Source organism: Panthera leo, chromosome E2 (assembly GCF_018350215.1).
Source record: "Panthera leo isolate Ple1 chromosome E2, P.leo_Ple1_pat1.1, whole genome shotgun sequence".
NCBI lineage: Eukaryota > Metazoa > Chordata > Mammalia > Carnivora > Felidae > Panthera > Panthera leo.
Window position 1 is genome coordinate 53,332,501 of NC_056693.1, and position 19,646 is coordinate 53,352,146.

A 19,646-nucleotide genomic window follows, 5' to 3' on the forward strand; every position below is an offset into this window, starting at 1 on the left:
GTTTACTATTAATCTCTGGATTTTTCGGCTAACACGAAGCCATTTCAGCCCCCTCTGTTCTAAGTCCTCCTGATGAAAGCGTGACGACGGAGGAGTGACGATCACAACGTGCTTCCTGACACGAAGCACAGTCGTACCAATAGGCCCTCAACGGGCCGGCCCCGGGGAACCCTGGTGCCCGTGCAGCCCCACAGGTGAGTGGGGCTAGTGACAGCTGGGCGGCCCGTGCTCATGTCTTCTGGCTTGGCTGAGTAAGGTCACCTGTACCAGGTGAAAGAACACTGTAGCCATGCCAAGGCCGTGATGAGTCCCCGGGGAGAAACCAGGACCTCGGGGCTCGAGAGGAACAGGCCGGCCTTTGAATTCACACTCTGCAGGTGAGTGGCTCTCTAATACACCGCCAGCCACAGCCTCTTGAATTTGCAAGTTCCTCACCGTTAAAAAAAGAAACAGGAGCCCCGGTTCGAAAAGTTATGTCCATCCCTATGTTATTTACAATAGCCAAGATTGTACAATAGCCAAGAGCAGCGTTATTTACAATAGCCAAGATACGGAAAACAACGCAAGTGTCCATCGGTAGATGAATGGATAACGGCGACGGGGTATGCGTCCCCAGTGGAATATTACTCAGCCATAAAGAAGAATGACGTCTTGCCATTTGGGACTACACGGGGGACAGAGAGGGTATTCTGCTGAGTGAAGTGAGTCAGACAGAGAAAGACAAATACCATATGACTTCGCTTATATGTGGAATCTAACCAAACAAAACAAACGGAAAGTGGAAAGAGACCCATAAATCCAGAAAACAAACTGATGACTGCCAGAGGGAAGGTGGGTACGGGGATGGGTGAAATGGGAGAGGGACAGTGGGAGGTACAGGCTTCCTGGTACGGAATGAATAAGTCACGGGGATGAAAGGGACAGCGTGGGGAATATAGTTGATGGTACGGTAATCGTGTGGCACGGGGACAGATGGTACCTACACTTGGGGTGAGCACAGCATAACGTACACAGTTGTAGAATCACTGTGTCGTGCCCCTGAAGCGTATACAACATGGCGTGTCGACTATAATGAACAAAAAAAGTTTTTAAAAAAGTCATGAAAACGGGGTTGGGGGGGGGGGGGAGTCATGAACAGGAGCAGCATTCGCTTGTATTATTTATCCTACTGATCGTGATGTCTAACTGCATAGCGTCCATGAAAACACCTGATGCCTGGCTATCAGTAGCCCTCTGAGACACGATTGTTCAAACTCAGAACGCAGAATCTGCTCTTTGTAATTCACTCATCCATCGTTTGGTCCATAAGGATAGGGATTTTAATCTCCCTTGTTTCTCCGCAGTGCATAGGATACTCGTGTGCGCACAGTAGGTGCTTAATAAGTAATTCTAGACAAGACGACCAAATGGGGCTCAGTCATCACATACTTACGGTGCACCTGCTCTACCCCAGTACTTAGGCCAAGCACCAGGACCCTAGGAATGAAAATATGTTGGTCTTGTTCCTGAGAGCTCTTGACCGTTGAGGGGGTGGTCAGTGGAGGTCACAGAGAACAGAGATATAAATAGTTACAACAACGTGCACTTTCTTAAGAGTATGGCCTAGGAAGTGGCTGAATCAGAATCGCCCAGAGCATGTGTTAAAGATACAGATCTCCCCATGGCAGGAGACTGACGGAATCAAAATGGCTGGGGGACGGGCCCTGGGAAACTCATTTTTTTACCAGAATCCCAGAAGACCCTAACTTGCCCCTTTGTTAGGAAACTCAGCAGACGTGCATCTTGAGGATGGTGTTTGAGTTATTGCAAAGTTTTGTGACAGCTACAGTCGGGGCCAAGGGGACTCAGGGAAGCCCACTTAGGGAGATGACTTTGGAACTCTGGTTTGAGAGGTCAGTAAGGAAGAGATTGCAGATCAAGAAGGGTCTGAGGACGCCCTGTCAGAGGGGAGGGCACAGACCGGTCCCCACTGTTCCCAAAACAGCCGACAGAGGAGGTCTGAAAGAGAAGGCGAGACAAGTCAGTCCAAGGAATTCGGACTTTATAAAAAGCAAATTTTGCAAGCAGATGACAAAACCAGATTTTTAAAATTGAAGTACAACGGCGTGCAACATGACATTAATTTCAGGGGTACGATGTCTTGATTCACCATCTGTATACCCTGCAAAACGATCACCATCAGCCTAGCTGACATCCACCATCACAGTTATCAACTTTTTGTTTTTCTCTTGGGACAAGAACTTTTAAGACCTGCTCTCTCAGCAACTTTTAAATGTGCAATGCAGTATTATTCAGATTGGTATTTTTTTTTAATAAAGAACAATCCTGTCGATTAATTCAAACATAATTAAAACACTGAATTGACAGAAATTGCAGACAGATGCAGGACTGAGTGTGTTTTGGCAAATGAACCAAGGAGCAAAGAAGGATCCTTTAACAGGACCCATGAGCCTGAAAGTTGCCGGGAAATAAAGGGAAATGGCAGTTGGAGACGATCTATAAATCAACACGAGCAGGAGAATGACCCAGAAGCAGGGAACGGACCGTGAGTTCATTCTGCTAAGCGAAATGAACGTTTTGGTTTTTTTTTTCTTTTTTAAAGTACTGTTTGCCTGTTTAGATTCCTTTCGTGTCATACCGCCTCTGAATCCAACTGCTTGTCCGGCTCTCCATATTTTTTCTGGATAAAAACCAGGGCACGAGGTGTGTCGGGCCCATGCTCAGGGTGGGGTGGCCTGGGAAAGGCAGGATTTGGGGAGGAGGGGGTGGGCCTTGGAGTCCGGGATTTGCCAGTCATAACCCTGTGACTTTGCCCATGTTCTAGACCCTCCCAAAGTCTTAGTTTCATCATGTACTAATGAGGTAAATATTAGGTGTGGATAGTAATAACTATTTCCCAGGGCCATTTCAAGGGCTGACTGGTATAAGGAAAAAAAAAAAAAAAGCCAGGCATGCAGGGGGGGCTTGGGGAAGGATGGAGAATCACGGGAAACGGTGGCAGTGATACAATCATTATAAAGATAGCATTTCTTTATTCCCTGGGGAGCTGAGCCTGGAATCTTCCCAATCACATTTTTGCTTAGAAGAGTTTGGCTGGGAAGTAACCGAAACTGGGAGGTTCCCCTCCCAAAACTTGTGTGCAGAGGGCACCCGCTTTGCTCGGGGCACAGCAGGCAGGGCAAAGGCGCCTTGCTCTGGTGACTCAGCTCACATATCTCCATGGGGTGACCGGTGCCACCTCCTCCAGGACCCGAGCTGGCTGTCCCGGCTGCTGCCCTTACTGAGAAGGTGGCAGGAGGGGCCGGCCTGGCCCTAGAAGGCCCTTCACTGAGTGACAGCTGGAATGCCTCGTCTGAGTCACTGCTCAGGGCGGGGCACGTTGCTGGGGCATGGGTGTTCCAGGGGAAGGTGGGCCTGTCGTGACAGAGCCCCCAGACTCAGTGCTGAGTCACCCCCTGAGTGTCCTCAGCCCCCACTCCCTGCCTCTCTTCCCTTCTGGACCTGACCGGGCCCATTCTGGGAAGGTATTAGGCAATGGATCGCCTAGAGACCCCGGTGCACCTACAGCCCAGGAAGAGTTAAATAATTATCCCAGGAGTCAAGCAATTGCTTGGCTCAGAGAACCAATAATACTTAAGTGTTTGCTGTATGCGAGACCTTGAATGGGGTTGGAATAGGAGGTGGAGGATGACAGAGAGCGTGGCCAACTTGCTCCTGTGTGCCCGGGGCTGCACCTGGTTTTAAACGGAGGAGTCCTGGGTCCCCCGGAAGCCCCTCTGTCCCTGGCAAACAGGGGAGCTGGCCCCTGAAGGGACAGGGTGGTAGAGAAAAGACAGGCGTCTGTGCCCAGAGGTGCTGACTGGTGAGGACGTGCTGCTGCCTGACATTTACGTGCGTGAGTGTTTGCTGTGTGCCTGGCACTGCTCTGGATTCCCTTGTGTAAGCCCCAGAGCGATCCCACGAGGCAGGTACCATCCGGGTTTGCCAACGAGTAAACTGAGTCACAGGAGGGCCGAGCGACTCTGTGAGGTTGCAGGAACACTAATGTCAGTGCATGAATCTTGGCGGTCCAGGTCCAGGCTGAGCCCCATCTGAATTCGTTGCTTGGATCAGTACACACACACACACACACACACACACACACACACACACACACGTGGGTCTCCCGTGGCACAGTGCTGCAGCAAATGTCATTTCAAAGAAGCCTGGTCTCGCAGTGGAGGACGTTACGGGGATCAGGACCAAAAAGATCCCAGCTCCCGAGCAACCCTTCCTAAAACGCCTCTTCCCTCCGTTCCATTCACCTGCTCCATGTCTATTCTGGATCCTTCCCTTTCTAAACTTCCAAAACCTTCTTCCCCTTCTTCCCTTCCTCTCTTTCTCTCTTTCCCTTTAAAAAAAAAAAAAACAAAAATCAAAAACAAACAAACAAAAAACCCTCCCCATCTGCCCGCTTCTCCCAGCCCCTCTAGAAGGAGCCCTGCCAGGGGCTGGCCACAAAGCAGGCTTCCTTCCCTCCTTCCAGGAGCTTCCCCTCTGGCGTCTTGCCACAGCCCAGGACCCAGGCAGGTGAGACAACTTTCCTAGGCAGTCAGATGGGAGGTGTAGGTATGGAGGAGGAAAACTGGGAGCCCCACACATGAAACCACCCTGTTCCCTCACCTCTGACGCTGCTCCCTCTGTACCCATGGCTGAGCCACAGACCCACGGCCCATCGCCGTCAGGACCCCCAGAACCTGGGAAATCCTTCAGACCCCATATCGGCATCTCTTTTCAAGCCCACGTGCTCGCTCCTGGTGTCTGTGCTATTCTTGCTGGGGTGGGGCTTTCTACAAAATCCCTCAAAGAACATTTAGCGCATTTTGTTTACTTAGTGCATATTTCAAGCTCCTTCCTGGGCCAGTGTTCCCAACCCCCTGGGGGGACGGTGGGTCTGACACACACTGTTTAACTGTGGGGTCCGCTTCACTCGTGCCACGGGGCTCACACCCAAGTCCAGGGAGCCTGAGACCACTCACAGGGAGATGAATTCAATAATACCAACATTTTGTGGGGGCGTCTGGGTGGCTCAGTCGGTTCAGCATCCAACTCTTGATCTCGGCTCAGGTCACGATCTCACGGTTCGTGGGATTGAGCCGTGCCCCACTCTGTGCTGACAGCATGGAGCTTGCTTGGGATTCTCTCTCCCTCTCTCGACCCCTCCCCACCTCAATCAACACCTTAACAGGTACAGCCATAACCATTAGAGAACACACCCAAGATCAAGGTTGGTTCCTTGGCACACATGTACTGAATGCCTCCTGGATGCCAGACACCTCCAGGGGCTGTGGTTACGAAAACACAGAACATGGCCTCGGCCCTTGTGCAGATACGAGCCTAGGTGAAGGGGTGGGCCTGTGGGCAAGAACAAGAACGAAACAATAGGCTCTGGGTGATGACAGTCACCGGGATCGTGGATCACAGGATCCCGGGAGACAGGTGCTGGGAGCAGTCAGCGAACACTTTGTGGGTGCAGAGGACCAGCAGGAGGAATCGGGAAGGACAGCCGTGACTTCCACCTGCAGAAGGGACTGTGCTAATGCTTCAGCCCACAGGATGTGCCGTAGATTATTCTGGGCCAGTGCTGTGCTGGTTGCACCCCCGAGTGTATGAGACAGGCAGTGCCACGTAACAGACACGGAAGACGGAATGGCACGCGCGATCATGATTATCACCAACAAGTCCAGAGTGTTACGGGATCGTAAAACCAGAGGGTTGGTGCACCCAGGAGATCTCCTAGAACTAGAAACTAAAGTATGAGTGGGTTGTTCACGTAGAGAACAGACACGTGTGAGAGGGGGTTGAGTCCCAGAGAGACAAAGACATGAACAAGTATGTCGCACTGGGCAGGGTGGGTGGAACGTGAGGGAGGGAGGCGGATGGAAAGGTGGACCGGGATGGGGGCCCTTGGCTGAAGAGGCTGTGTGATGCGGCGATCAGGGGTTTGACTTCGTCTCCCGAAGACAGTAGAGAATTAGACAGTAGATGCTATTCTCACTGTTTTTGTAAAGTCAACAAAAAGGCCACTTCTTACTTATCAGTGTTATGGGACAGCCTCCCCAACATTTTTACAAAGGCATGAGTTTGCTAAGCAATAAAGAAATGATCGCTTTTACTAAATATTTATTAAATATACACTATATGCTGAGAACTGAGAACTGGTCCAAACCCAGGTGACAGGAAGGGGGGCAATGGAGATAGGGTGCCTCCCTCGGGAGCCCACATCCTCGCTGGGAGAGGACACTCGCACCCCAACTGATATTTAATCCTTTAGTTTAAATTATGTGGGTATCCAGAACAGGGTGTGGACCTGAGAACCATGAGATCTGTTCAGCAGGAAAAGTCTGAAGGCTGAAGGACTCAGGTGAATGAAGGGCCTTGAGGAAGAAAGAGCTGAGCTCAGATCTGAAGGTGGGGAAGGCATGGGCCACATAAAGGGGTGGATGCAGGTGCTGTGGGCAGATGGGCGTGACCGACCCCGAAGCAAGGTGTAGAGGGCTGAAAGCCACCTTCTTCCCCACCGCTCCTTCTTTCCTTCTTGCCCTCTCCCTCCCTTATTTTGAGAAAACTGTAAACCCCCGTGCAGTTACAGCAAATAATGCAGAGATTCCATATATGTGACACCCAATTCTCCCCATCTGACATCTTCTGTAATTCCAGTAGAATATCCCGACCAGGAAATTGATAGTAGACTGATGCCCATTTCTTTTTCTTTCTGTTTTTTTTTTTTTAAGAAGATGAAACTTCACACATAAATAATAAAAACAGCCACTTCGTTATCAAAGAGTCCCAGCATCAGGAGTAACTATTTCACCTCCCTCAGACAAAGCTTCACGTCTCTCTGGGCGAAAGAGCCTATGTGCACACACACATGTATGCATGTATGTATATAAGGGTACAGACGCACACATAGACAACTAGATGATTTTTCCAGCCTATTAAATCATCTAACTCAAAATTGGAATTGTTACATTATTAACTAACCAAAGATGACTCTTCTCTCTTTAAGGAAAAAAAAAAACTAACTCTATCTTTAAGTAAAGTATTTGAAATAGGATATTAAGTTATAACTCCTGGGGACAAGAGCTTGTAATAATTATGTTGAACAGCTCCCTTGGTTTTGAGAAGAAAGTGGGCAGGAATATTTTTTCCCCTTTTTATATCATTCCAGTTTGGCCCTGGAACACTCATCATTTTATAACAATTCCACGTGTCATCCCTCCTACCATCATTCTATTAGAGCCTCGTTTCCCTCAGGATTTTTGAAACAGATTTCAGGGAAGGGGAAGTCAATGCAATGCCTTTTCTTACACACCAATATATTTTGCTCCTTGCTGCAGGTTCACATTCCAAGTAAAGATTCTGTCCCGCGATACAGTTAGTCCTATTTTCTGTCAGGAGGAAGAGATCGAAAAGAGGAAGCAAATGGAAATGTGAACCGGGGCGCAGGAAAGCTACAGGGTATTTGTAAGAATCAGAGTGATGTGCCTTTTAATAATGCACAAAGAATGCACACAGACACTCCGACAAGAGCTGGTAGTCACCTGGCTAGGTCCTTTACAAATAACTTTCCAAACATCTACAACAAAACTACGAACTATACCTTCCTTATTCATGCCCATTTGCCAGATGGAAAACAAAAACAAAAACAAAAACACAAAACCAAAACCAAAACAACAAAACAAGTCTCAAGGGAAGAAGGCAATTGCTCTGAAAGTCACAGAGAGTAAGAGAAAGACGTCGTGAGTCAAACTCAGGTCGGTGCAACTCAAGACCCGGTGATCTTTCCACCGCATCACCTCGCTGGAGTGCAGTTGATTTTTTTTTTTGATATAGCGTTGCTGAGGACAAAGAGAGTATATCCCTTGGTGATCTGAGATAGAATCCGGGGCCTCCAAGGTTGTGCTGTAACTAACTGATAATGAGACTGGCTTGGAGCTCCGATGAGGACCTTTCGGTAACTCTTGATCCTTAAATTGTAACTGTGGATTCTTGTCCTTTCTCCGGTGGCAGAATACCGCACGGATTTTGAAATAAAAATCGTAATTATAGATCCCCTTGGGCAGTTCCGAGGCCTTCAGGAGAACGGCACCCCCAACCATTCCAAAGTTTTACTCGGAAGAAGGTTAGCCTTGGAAGTTTTCCTCTCTCTTGCCATGGTTTGTGGAATCTGACCCCGGCCCCCGTCCTATGCCTTATCTACATTTACTTAATCGTTCCTTGCAACAACCCTTTGAGTTCCAAGTTCTAAGTTCTAAGGTTACCTCATGTACACGATAAACCTCAGAGGGGTGAGGAATTGACTCGGGGTCCCTCGAAGAAGCAGCTGCACCCCAGGGACAGGAATCCAGGTCAGACTGTGCTAAAAGGAGCTGGCTAATAACTCGGAAGCTAATCATGGCAGAAGACTGTCTGTAGCATATACTTTTCTAAATAAAATGCCCCACAGCGGGCCTTCTTCACCTTTTCTGTTTGGATGGCTATCACATAGCCTTTCCAAAGCCCTCTCAAAGAATACAGCACTAGACTTCACTTCATGCACGCCAAGGACATATGCAATGATGCCCCAAACATGCACAGACAATCCTCATCACTCACACATTCCATATTTCCTAGAATTGATTTGAAACCCCAAAATTGATCCTTGCAGTGTTTTGTGGTCACTCGTGGACAAGTGCGGAGCAGCAAAATATCTGGGTTGCTTGATGCTCGTGTTCCCTTGAGGTAACGAAGGAGATGCCCTGCCTCTGTATTTCAGATTATACTGTAAATAATGTCCTTTTTACAGTCTATTTAGTGCCACATTTTGGTGCTTTTTATTGGTGAGTTTGTTGTTTAAAATGTCCCCTAGACACCGAGCTGGAGTGCTGTCTAGTGGTCCTGAGAGTAAGAACACCAGAATGTGTCTCATGGAGAAAACAACTGTATTAAATACGCTTCACTCAGGCATGGGTTATAGTGCTGTTGGCTGTGAGTTCAATGTTACTGAATCAACAGTATGTCTTAAATAACCTGGCAGTTATATATTTATCATTTGATGAAAATGCGACCAGAGGCTTGTAGGAACCTAACCCTGTATCTCCCTTAGGAGCAATGGTTCAGTATTCACTAATTCAGTATTCACTAATTCAGTATTCACGGTGACTTTATACAACATAACTCTCATCGCTACAATACCTATAAAATAAGAAATAACTGAAAACAATCTTTGGATAGGAGGACAATATTAAATTAACTTATCCATACAATGAAGTTATATGAAGCCATGAAAGCTAAGTGGTCAGAAGAATAAAAAATTACCATTATGTAATGCAAATGGAAGGGATGGGAGCAGAGTAGTAAGCTATGTAAATCCCATGGCTCAGAATTTACATAATTGGGACCTAGCTTTAAACACACACACATGAAACCCAGCTTGGAAGGAAAGTTTCATGGTGGTCACCTTTGTGTAATGTGCTTATGGATGTTATGGAGGGTCTTCTTTATAATTTATAATATTTTTAAGTTAATTATGCTATATATATTTAATTTATAATCATAACTGATTCAACAATCATAACTGATTCAAAATAGTTTCATCATTTGATAGTCTTCATAAATATGTCCAACCCTTTTGGAATAATATACAGACACATCAAGCACCATAAAATGCTCATAAACATTGCCCTGGTGATTTGTATTTTAAGGAAAGAAGTTAAAATTTGGTTAAAAGTTTGGTGCATAAAGACACTTATTACATATATTTTATTCAAGAAACACATCTGAAGCAAATTAGTAAAAATGCCAGCAGCATGAGGTCAGGAACATTGCAACATAAACACAATGAGATACCATGTAGCTATTATGTACGTGTATTTAAGAAATAGTTAATCAGCACTTACTGCGGGCTAGAGATATAACCGTGAGCAAAAATGATACATTGAGGAACTTCTGTTTCTCCAGAAGGAAGCAGATATTAATCAAAGAAACAAACACAAAAAAGTAACACTGCTCTGATCAGTGTTAAGGAGAATGGTCCTTTTGTGATTTAGGAGGGAATAGTGACCAAGCGAGGGAGTGAGGATTCTTAGCTATTTCCCCAAGAAACATGCGACTGAGCTGAGATGTGATGTTTATTATGACTCTGAAGACAGATGGATGAAAGATCTATAAATAAAAATAAGACTGGTACTATAATTACAATATGTAAATACACATATGTAGATAGAGATAGGATTTTGCAAAAACAATGGAAGCAGGTCTACTAGGATAGTGAGATAGTGGGGGGTGATTTTTTTCTTAAAGTGACTGTTAATGTCCTTGTAGTATTTTTATAGTTAAAAACTTTAAATGTAGTCATCTCACATTTTTACTTGACCCAATTATATTTTTACATACTCAAAATTATAAATTTATATTCAAAATAACATTTTAATAGCCTTGCATGGTTTATGTTATTATCTTTCCATATAAATATTCTATCTTAGGGATTCAAATTAATATATGTTCACTATCAGAGCAATTGCTCAGGGTTAAAATGTTCTTTCTTACCCTACTGTCAATCCAATGCTCAAAATGATTTGGTGAGTTTTTTTTTCAACTCCCCTTTTTCATGGTTTTATTTGCTTTTCATATCAGAGTTAAAGACTGAAAATATATCAGTGCTATCTAATAAGGTTAAATCTGACTCTAAATAAGTTCTCTCCATTAAAATAATCAATTGATTTTATTAAAAAAGAGAATAGGAAGAAATATACAACACACTGCTGGTCCAAGGGTAACAGGTTGATCTGGTCAGCCCCTTGTCTAGAATTTGTGTTTCGTGTTCTGGGTCCTCTTCCCTAGTGGGAGACAACAGCGGTGGGTAAGACAAAAGGATTGCAAAGGTCATACAAAACCCACCGGGGTGAGTCTATTCCAGAGATTAGGAAAGAGAGCTCAAGTTCATGTGCACCAAACACTGCTCCCATAAGGGGAACTCAGAGTGGGCACCCCTCACCCCCAAGCATGTGCTGGGTAAATTAATACATTTCAAAAGCCTAGAGAAACCACACTTCTTTGTGAAAACAAGGATACCTGGCAAAAGTTCTATCTAGGTAGCTCCCCTTGCCTAGGTCCTTGGAAAGACAGAAGGCAATGCTAACCATAGTGCTGAGCCTGCACCTCCCCCCTGGGACAGTTGAATGTCTACCGAGAGTATGATACAGGGCCACCTACCATGTTCTAATCATCTGCAGCAGCTGTAACTTCTAGAGCACTTTAGAGCTCTGAGACCTGACCAACAACTCAAGACTGAAACAAACTTTCAAGAAAATGAAGAAAAGAGCATTGGTTTATGGCAAACCCTATGAGGGACCATCTCACCCTCTCCCGGCCTTGTCTTATTTCTTCTCTCTCTTCTCCCTCTGCCTGCCCCACCTCCTCCTTTTTATTCCTTCTTCCAACTTGGTCTTCCCCAATTCTGTCTTTATTCTGGATTTTGTTTCACAAGAGAAGACCCTTCTTCTGGTCCCTCTGTTGATTCTCTGCAGCCATTCTGTTCCCTCCTTTCAACCTCCCTATTAATGCTTTCTTGGTCCATTTCCTTACTTTTTGTTTTAAATTTTAATGTTTATTTTTGAGTCAGAGAAAGACAGAGCACGAGCGGGGGAGGGTCAGAGAGAGAGGGAGACACAGAATCTGAAACAGGCTCCAGGCTCTGAGCTGTCAGCGCAGAGCCCGACGCGGGGCTCAGATTCAAGAACCGTGAGATCATGACCGGAGCTGAAGTCAGATGCTTAACCGACTGAGCCACCCAGGCACCCCCCTCGGTCTGACTCTTTAAATGGGAAAACTGATAACATGGCATTAAAATATTCTCCTTGGTTTTTCAGATCTCTACTTTGAAGAAGGAGCTACTAACCTTCCCTTTAGAAGTGACTGAACTGAGTGTCCCAGAAGTGAGAATGTAGCCCCAGTCGGGCTGGGCCGGGGGTCAGGGGAAGGCAGAAAGGGACACTAGGTAGGGACTCAAGACCTTTCCCCTGGATATTTCGGGGCTCCACGTAGGTGTTCTCCCTTAGAGAGGTTTTCCCTGGACACCCTACCTTGAAAGAGGGTCTCTCTATGGTGCCCTCTCAATTCGTTATCCTGCTGGTTTCTTTTCTGGCACTTTCCACACATAAAACCTAACTTTTGTATTCCAGTTAAATGTATATCTCATTTGTTTGTTTGTTTACCTTCTGTCCCTACCGTCTCTGAGAATGCAAGCTCCAAGAGAGGAGAAGAGACAACAGATATGCTGGGTCCCATTCAATCCCCAGTTCCCAGAGCAGTTCATGCTGCCTGGGATGTGCTCGATGAACATTTGTTGAATAAACACATGATTACATAAAGAAAACTGACTTTTGGGGTAGAGCCTACGTGGTGCTTGGGTGAAGGGTTCTATGGCTAAAAGACAAACAACTTTTCCTTTTTTTTTTTTTTTTTTAAAGCAAATACACGACCTGAGACTTAAGGATCTAAGCCAGTGTGAGTCATGCATGAAACATTTAAATGAGGTGAAAGAAAAACAGTCATAAAAATAATGACATAAAAGTGTTTTTCAGGTATGAAATCTTTAAAAAGTCGAAAGAAGTCTGTGGATTCATTTTAGCAAGATGTTTTGCTTAACCCCACGTATCCAAATTATTATCAATCTGACGTGTGCTATCAAAGAATCACGGAGGGGTTCTTTTGGTCCCTTTGTCTTGGAGCCTTTATTTGAAATCCAGTGTGTGTTTGACCGTGAAGCAATCTCCACCAGCTTGACCTCAAGTACTCTGAAGGCACATGTGGCTATGGATCCTGCACAGCAGCGGTAGCAAAATCTTTCATTTAAAAATTTATTCATTTATTCATTTTGAGGAGGGGGAGAGCAGAGAGAGAAGGAGACAGAATCCCAAGCAGGCTTTGCCCTGGCAGCGTGGAGCCCCACGTGGGGCTCCAACTGGTGAACCGTGAGATCATGACCTGAGCCGAGACCACGAGTCAGATGCTTAACCAACTGAGCCACCCAGGCGCCCCAAATTCTCTTCATTTTTGACATCAGGACCCTGAGGCAAAGAGGGGTGGGGAGCGAGCTATGGCCATGTCACAAGGAGTCTGTTCTGAGCAAACTCAGGCCACAGCTCTGGGTTCTCATTCCTCATGCTGTATACTATTCACCTTTCTACAAGGGGCTGTGAGCACGGCCTTCACCTGAGCTGCTCAGTTTCGGTCTCACCAAGATCTCCATGTAGCTATGCAACCTTGTGCAGATGATTCACTCAGTTTCTCATAATTTGAAGAGGTTTCTTCATAATGAACCAGAATCAAGTTATCCTAAAAATTTTACTTAAGATAAACCCATGCCACGGGATAAATTATGTCCTCTGAAAAGATATGTTTAAGTCCTAACCCCCAGTATCCAGAACTTACTGGAAAATGGGGTCACTGCCGATGTAATTGTTAAAGTGAGGACATATCGGGGTAGGGTACACCCTGCACTCAGTATGACTAGTGTCATATGAGAAGACAGAAGACAGAGACGGGGACACAGGGAGGGCTCCCTGTGACCACAGAGGACAGGCAGAGATTGGATCAATGTGCCCACAAGCCAAGGATTGCTAGCTGCCACCAGAAGCTAGGAAGAGGCAAAGAAGGATTCTGCTCACAGCTCCAGTGGGGGCACTGCCCTGCTGACACTTTGATTTCAGACGCGTGGACTCTAGAACTTAAGAGGAGAAATTCCTGTGGTCTCAAGCCACCCAGTTTATAGTAATTTGTTACAGCACCCTTAGGAGTCGAATACACCCATAAACAGTTTGCCAGATGAAACACGGAATGCCCAGTGAAAGTCTAATTTCGGATAACAAAAACAAAACAAAGCAAAAAAAACAAAAAAAAAAAACTGTTTAGCATAAGTATGTCCCACACAGTATTTGAAACATACTTATACCCATTCGGTGTCCTGTGTTTAGATGTTCTAAACCTGGCAACGCTACCCATAAATCACATTGGTGTGCGTCAGCCACAGCTTTATAGAACATTAGCTATTGTCAGGATATTATTATGGCTCGATAAGGAGAGGAAATATGTAGATATACACATGCTGTGTGTAAATGAATATATACATGCTATAAACATTCTAACTTTGTAGGTAGTTACGAATGGATGTTGTAAGATTCATTCTATTATTTTCAATTTTTTTCTTTAAAGTTTATTTTTGAGAGAGAGAGACAGAGAGAGAGAGGGAGAGAGAGAATGAGTGGGGGGGAGGGGCAGACAGAGAGGGAGACACAGAGTCCGAAGCAGGCTCCAGCCTCCGAGCTGTCAGCACAGAGCCCGACGCGGGGCTCGAACTCACGGACCGAGAGATCATGACCTGAGCCGAAGTAGGAGGCTTAACTGACTGAGCCACCCAGGCGCCCCTGTAATATTCATCTTAGCTCTGACTGAAGTTAGAGCACTGACACAATCTGCTAAATAAAAATGAAATCGAATTGCCACATGACGAAGGGCCCGTGGGGCGGCTCTCGGCTTCCTCGGGGCTCTACAGGCCCAATTTCATCACAGGTGGGCCGGTGCACGCGCAGGCCCCAGCGTGCTGCGGGGGCCGCGTGCCTGGGCAGGCCCCAGTGCCTTGGAAAACCACTGTGTCCCAACAGCCTGTCCCTCCAGCACTGCTTGTGGGTGCCCTTCCCAAATGCTCCCACCGGCTCCTCCCGCTGGAGCAGCAGCCTGGCTGCGAGAAACTGTCAATTTGAATAACCAAGCAGATGTTATCAATATCTGCGAGATGCACCCATCATTCTTTCAGTGGTATGAACGGGGGACGGTTTCCTTTTCCGTCCCCTCCTTCTCCATCCCTTCCCGCCCCCCAGCTGCGGGCTTCCTGTCATTCTTCCCGCAAGACTGGGGGGCGGGGGGGGGGGGGCTTCGGGCTCACACGATCTTAGCGGGCGGAGATAAACTGGGCTGAATATTTATGATCCTGCTTTTCGGGAAGAGCAGATTCTGGGTGTGTCTGAGGTTCAGGAAGTTGATGGAAAAGAGGGAGAAATCAAGAAACAGATGTTTTGGGGATGTGTGTGTGTGCGCGTGTGTGCATTACAAACAACTATTTAATTTTGTAGATCCGAGATCCTTACTAGAATGTGAATCACAAGTTTCACATCCTAGAATTAATTGACAGTTAATCAGCCCCGCCAATATTTATTGAGAACATACTATACACCCATGATTTAAATGCTGGCGATCTAGCAGTGAACAAGAAAGACTAACCCTGCTTGTCACGAAATTTTCCTAGCAGTGAGAGGAGGCAGATAAGAAGATAGTAAATAGTTAAGTGCTTGAAATGTTGTCTGTAATAATGTCTGGCAAGGCAAAATGATAGTGCCGAGAGTGTTGGGAACAGGGACATCTACTTTAGGAAGGGATCTCTGAGGAGATGGCATTAAAAAGACTCCTCCCCAAAGGATAAGGGGATAGCCGGAGGAAGGCAGTGGTGAGCCACGGAGGGTTTTTCTAAAGAAGACGACCTGGTATCCAACAGTGCCTCAGGAACTTCACCCTAGAAGCCTCTAGAAGAGCTGCTGCTCATCAGAGAACCATGCCGTAAGCCCCCCACTGCATGTCATGAACGGGTTTCTCCTTGCTGCATCTAAAATGATTCTAGTTACGCATCATCCTTGGATGAGTTACGGAAAGAGCCTCCCGAATAATTTTCTGGGTTCTGTGGTGCAGATGATGAGCTCGGGGTGAGAAACGCTTTGAACGTTAGACACTGTGACCAGAAATCCAGGACGTGCGATGATGGGGAGAAGAAGGAAGTAGAAATAGAGATACACGGGACGCGTCTCCCACCTGAGCCTGTCTCCTCCACTGGAAGTGGGCATCCTGACGCCTCCCTGGGAAGAGTCTCGGGAGGTTGAGAAGAGACAATACAGGGAAGCGTGCTCAGCTCGGTGCCTGGGAACACGTGGCATCTCTTTCCTTCTTTTCTCTTTTCCTCCAAGGTCTAAGGAACCCAAATGAGAGTGGGGCACATCTACGAGTGGAAAACTGCAAAAATCTCTTAATCCCAAATTTTTCAGAGGATGTAAAACTATCATGGGACCCAAAAAGCCATTTGAGGACCAGACAAGGAAACACACACACACACACACACACACACACACACACACACACACACACACTGCACTCCATCCCTTCACGTACCACAATCTTACTGTCAGTAACAAGTATGCAATTCCCTCCGTTCTGAACACAAAATCGACAGTCCAAGCTGACTTAGCCACGGGAGAGATGGGCGTGGAGGTACTGTGGCCAGAAAACTTGCTGTTCGGGGTTTTGTGCAGGCCTCCACGTCCCACCCACACCCCCCCCCCCCCCATGCACATCTCTGATGGTCCATCCGTGACCCTGACTTCACCATAAAGTGTTCCAAGGGCCAAAAATCTTCCTCAGCCACTTGACAACAGAATAACTTCTGTTATTCTCCTCACGCACCATAATGCATTCTTCCACGTTCGTACATACGCTCCAATGGACGGAGAGGCGTTCACACCAAGAAAACTCACTTGCAACTAACTGCTTTACACTTCTATCCCAATGAATCATAATTGCCTGATTCCTTCTCTTGCCTGTGACTTGACTGTGAGCTTCAGAGGACTGAGACTTATTTATTTGGCTTTGCTGTGTGCTGTTGCTGTCCGGCAATAGCTATCTGTTGAACAAATAAATACAGCTAAAAAGCAAACAAATGAACTCAAAACCACATCTGCACAGCCTGTATATGAACTCACACATAAATCCCCAACTCACGGATAGTCCCGATCATACTCAGGTATACGTCCACGCAAAAGCCACGTGAGTCAGTTGCACACACGGGTATCCACCCATCTCTTTCTATATCTCAAGTTGTTCTGTACGTCCCCCAACATCCCACATCTCCCTGCATGTAGATAATTCTCACTAATGCCAGGTGCCTGGCTGGCTTGATATGGTGGCGTCCTGGCCTGGAACAGGTGAAAGAGGCTACCCCAGAGAGTTTAGAGCCCTCTGCTCTTCAAAGCTCACTGCTGGCACCCAAGACCAGGTGCTTGGCAGGGGTGATTGTGGTTCATGGGCCTGATTCTGAGGTCTATCTTGGATGAGTCAGAACTTAACATCAGCCAACAGGGGAGACTTAATCTATTTAATATACTCTCTGCTCTGGGGTCCCAGATGGTGAAGAGGCCAAGCAAAGATGTCAAACTGTGTGTGGTCTTTAAATAGCCCTTGATGTTTGTCACAAGAGTTGAGCCTGGGGCCTGGATCCATTCCAGTTGGTAATTGATAATTCCAACTGGTAATTACGTGCTCTGGGTAGTTTCGGTTGGCGTTCCGCACATCCTGTCCTCAAATGGCGAGAGGTGTTCCTGGGTTTCATGCCAGAGGTGGCTCCATTTCAAGCCCCATAAAGTTTCTAAATACCTTTGGAATGCTGCAGGATGAAGGATGCTATCCTCGTTAAACACATGGGCTTCTCAAAAGAAAACCCATTACTCTCTGATAATGACAATTTTTCCTGGTCCTTATGTTCCTTGTTAAAGGAAAATGTCAATTAATAAAGAACACACACACATAACCCTTCCCAGGAATTAGTTAATTATGTCAACCAATGTCCTAGGGGGCCAAACAAGTAATCTGCTTGCAAATTATTGTATTCTTCAGAATATATAGAGACATTCTAGGTTGCCTTGATGCCTTTCTTCCTCGTTTTTCTTTCACACTTTTTGAGATCTAATTACTAAATGCCCGTGGATTGAGGTCTGCTCACTTGTCTTTTCCTGGCATATACCTCCATTTAAGAAGACACAGGCCTATTTCTACCCTTTGCACAATGGACACCGGCCAGGGCTTTATGATAGTCATACCAGGAATAAAACTGGAGCCTTCCTTTTCCTCTTCTCTCAAAGGAATTCCAAAGCAAAATTCAGTTAAAAACATGAGATGTTGATCACAGACGCAAGCAACTGCAAGACTCCAGAGACACAGAGAGTCTTACTTGGAGCGGCCCCTTCCCCACAAATGTCCCTATTTCCTGAAAATGCCTCTGGGTCTGTAATGAGCACATGCCCAACTCATCACCTGTGTGTTTAGCTCTCTGTTGCTATGAAGTGCACCAAAGCGCACCAAACTGCAGTGCCCTGAAAGATCAGCACTATTTTATTTCTCAGTTTGGGGGATGACTGTGCTCATCTGGGCGGATCTTGCGCTCGTCTCACCGACGGTCCCTCTCACAGTTGAGGCCAGATGGTGGCTGGGGCTGCACTCATCTGAAGACAGAGACATGAGATCATGCTGTCTCAGGGCCGATTCTTTCTACGTGGCCTCACCAAGTGGTCTTCACCCAGCGGTCTCTCCCACTGAGCAGCTGGACTTCTTCCCCAGCGTCTAAAGGCCCCCAGGTGTGAACATTTCAAGAAGCAAGACGCAGAAGCCGCCAGTCTTCTTGAAGGCGGGGCTGGAACCAACACATTACTCCCTCTGCATTCTGTAGTTAGGCAGGAGTGGGGTCAGCTCAGGTTCCACGTGGAAGGCACTACACCAGTGTGTGAGGGCTGGAAGGTATGGCTCGCTAGGGGCCACCTTCGAAGACGAGCTGCCACACCATCACTGTCTCTCTTGTCAACCTCCACCAATGGCTGCTGGTCACACTTGACTGGGGATTCCTCATCTCATGCTCACCCCACTCAGACCTGGAATGCCCCCTTCTCTGGCCCGTCTCTCCCTCTATCCTGTTTCCCGCTTTGGGTTTTGAGTTCCTGCTTCTCCTCCACGGCATCGACCCTGCCCTTTCCCCTGTGTTGAACTTCAGTGACAGCTCATAATGACCTCTCCTCTCTTCGCTTGAAATCTGATAGGGATTCCACGCAGCTTCAAATCAAATATTGTTAAAACAAAACAAAACAAAATTGAGAAATGGTATATATAATATGATTCTGTTTATGGTAAGAAATGTAAATGAACAGTTGCATATGCTTATGTAAGTTTGTGTATCCACGTAACATAAAATATAGGGTAAGTACACATGATGGAAATTTCCAACACAGATTTACCCTAGGCAATATTTGGATGCTGAGAAAGGGGTAAGAGGCAACTTTTTGATTTTATACTCTAATGGATATTAAAAAAATTTCCAATGAGTTCACACCCCTTTTATAAAAAAAAGTAATGTAGAAATCTAATTCAATTTTAGGAAATATTTGCTGAACTTCTAGCAGGAATAAGACCCCATTCTTGGACTAGTGATTTTAAAATTGATAAGACATGGTCTTTTAAAAAATTTTTTTCCAGGGGCACCTGGGTGGCTCAGTCGGTTAAGCGTCTGACTTTAGCTCAGGTCAAGATCTCACGGTCCATGAGTTCAAGCCCCGCACCGGGCTCTGTGCTGACAGCTCAGAGCCTGGAGCCTGCTTCGGAGTCTGTGTCCCCCTGTCTCTCTATCCCTCCCCCACTGACACTCTGTTTCTGTCTCTCAAAAAATGAATAAATGTTAAAAAAATTTAATTTTTTTCCCCAAAGGAATTCTCAACTATTTTGGCCATGCGGAAACACACACACAAAGATACACACACGCACAC

The 19,646-nt window shown here is 46.2% G+C and overlaps 1 long non-coding RNA gene and 1 other non-coding gene across 4 annotated transcripts in view; one reads left to right on the plus strand and one right to left on the minus strand.

The window, feature by feature from the left end:
• Window positions 1-19,646, minus strand: part of LOC122207686 — a 740,526-nt gene that overhangs the window by 180,350 nt on the left and 540,530 nt on the right. The gene's annotated exons all lie outside the window — the stretch shown is intronic.
• LOC122209232 lies at window positions 3,776-3,888 on the plus strand. Its single transcript, XR_006197512.1, has one exon. It is a non-coding gene; the product is annotated as a small nucleolar RNA SNORA17 (small nucleolar RNA).